Raw genomic sequence first — 2,424 nt, 5'->3', positions numbered from 1 at the left:
TCGTCACTGTTCGGACACAAAGGCAAGGCTGAGTAATTGGATGGGAATTGTCAGGTACGCATTTCATTTTTGACTCATTATGTGTCATCTTACCATTCGAGATCGTATTTTAGTCAGTAGGTCATACAGTCCGTCGAAAATTGTGCGCATTGTGACGCTGTTTTACGGGGTTCACGAGATTCGTAGAACGGCTGTTCGCGCAAACGTATAGCCTTTTGTCGTCAATTTCGTGAATTCAAACGCGCGAGTGGTACAAGTGTCTGCGATGCTTGTTCGGAACAACGACGCAGAATTGATCATGCATAAAACAATGCGTGTGGCAATTGAATTTTCTCACGATCTTATCGATGAACGTTCGCGATCGTTGTCGAGCTCCGGGTAATTATTTATTAGAATACCATACCCACTTTTTACATTGTTATTACATTGTTATACATCGGTGGAACATATTTGATATTATTTTATTATTTCAAATATTTCGTATTAATTATACAATGTGATGTCAAAAGGCAAGAAGTAAAAAGAGGTTTTTACTAGCGTGGTTTTTTTACATAATCTTTATTCAATTATTAATCTTTATTCAATTATTCGTACTTATTATCGTAGTACATTTCGCGCTTTGCTTTTGGCATCTCTGGCACAATGTTCAATACTATATTACTTGTTCAATACTATATTAAATAAGAAATAAGTCAGTAGTGTAGTTATTTAAAATAATGAATACTACACGTATAAATAATTCTTTTAATTTTTTATTTAAATTGTATACTTTAATTTACGTCGCTTTTACAAGTATATAAAAATTTTTTAATGGTTCTCACGAGTATCTTGACATCTTTAGAAAGTATTTGTAAAGTTGTATATTTATAGCACATTCTATATAAATTGTTATAACTAAATATAATTAACAAAATGGGAAGTATGTACTTTTTCATACAAAAATGTAAAACTATGAAACAAAAATATCAACTTTAAGATATTGAAACATATTTTTCCTTTAAATTTTTTGTTTCATAGTTTTACATTTTTGTATGAAAAAGTACATACTTCCCATTTTGTTAACTATATTTAGTTATAACAATTTATATATAATTTGTTATAAATATACAACTTTACAAATACTTTCTAAAGATGTCAAGATATACGTAAAAACCATTAAAAAATGTTTATATACTTGTAAAAGCGACGAAAATTAAAGTATACAATTTAAATAAAAAATTAAAAGAGTTATTTATACGAGTAGTATTCATTATTTTAAATAACTACACTTCTGACTTATTTCTTATTTAATATTTTATATAAAAATTTCCGGAAACTATTTTATATTTTTTATTTTAAACAAGTCTTATCTGCTTTTTACCAATGTCTACGATTTTGTATTTTAATTATGTTTCTGAAACTTATTTTGTTTTTTATTTTTAATAATTCGTATGTTATTTTATCGAGTCAAGATCGGCATTATACGTAAGTTTAAAGAATTTCTGAAACACAGATAATTTGCAGTAACTGTAGTGCCGTAAATTAATTTATTAACTGAAAAATTAAGTAATGATTAACAAGATATTTAGTACTTTTAGCCAAAGCGTATTTAGCGCAAATTGTTCCACGATATTAAGAAAATTTGCATGTATCTTTATATAAAGAACATATGTAGAATATTTTATCTTTACGTATTCGTATAAGGTAATTAATTCGTGTTCGTAGTTATTTAATTCGTTCGTACTTATTTAATTTTCATGAAATAATGCGACACCCGGAGTAACTCGTACAATACTTTCGTCCCACCCTCTAAAGTCGCCGATCGAATGCCGAAGTGATGACGTAGTCAACTACCGCGACGCGCGGCACGCTCCCCCACCATGCTCGCCACGTGACACGCTCCCCCTAGCTGTTCACCGGCCGCTCACCTTCATCCCTTCACTGCTTCACTCGTCACCCGGCGCTCTGCCGCGTCGCGTCGTACGCCGTTTGAACTGTCGCGTATGAAAAATATTCATGGTCAATTATTTTATATTTTAGTCAATTATTTTATATTTTACGTGTTTTTGACAAACGGGTATCGTCGTACCCGTATATAAATATTTCGCGCTTTGCTTTTGGCATCTCTGGCATTTGTTCAATTCCTATTTTACTTGAACGGTTCTTTTAAACGTAATTAAAATAAGCTATTATCAGTTTGTAATAATTTTTTATTACAAGAAATCTGTACAATGTACACAATATTTTTAATAAAAGATTAATGCCTTGCGGCTTTTAACTTTTGTATCGTTTGAATTTTATCATTCACGTTTTATTTCGCATTTTTAATTCGGGAAAAGTAATAGATAAATTTTATTCAAATTTACAATACAATGCTAGATTTGTTGAATTTTAAGACCCAAAACTTACTACTTGTAATAAACATGTAGTGATTTGTAATTCCTG

Source organism: Trachymyrmex cornetzi, unplaced genomic scaffold (genome assembly GCF_001594075.2).
Source record: "Trachymyrmex cornetzi isolate Tcor2-1 unplaced genomic scaffold, Tcor1.1 scaffold69, whole genome shotgun sequence".
Classification (NCBI taxonomy): domain Eukaryota; kingdom Metazoa; phylum Arthropoda; class Insecta; order Hymenoptera; family Formicidae; genus Trachymyrmex; species Trachymyrmex cornetzi.
Note: the sequence above shows the minus strand (reverse complement) of the source record.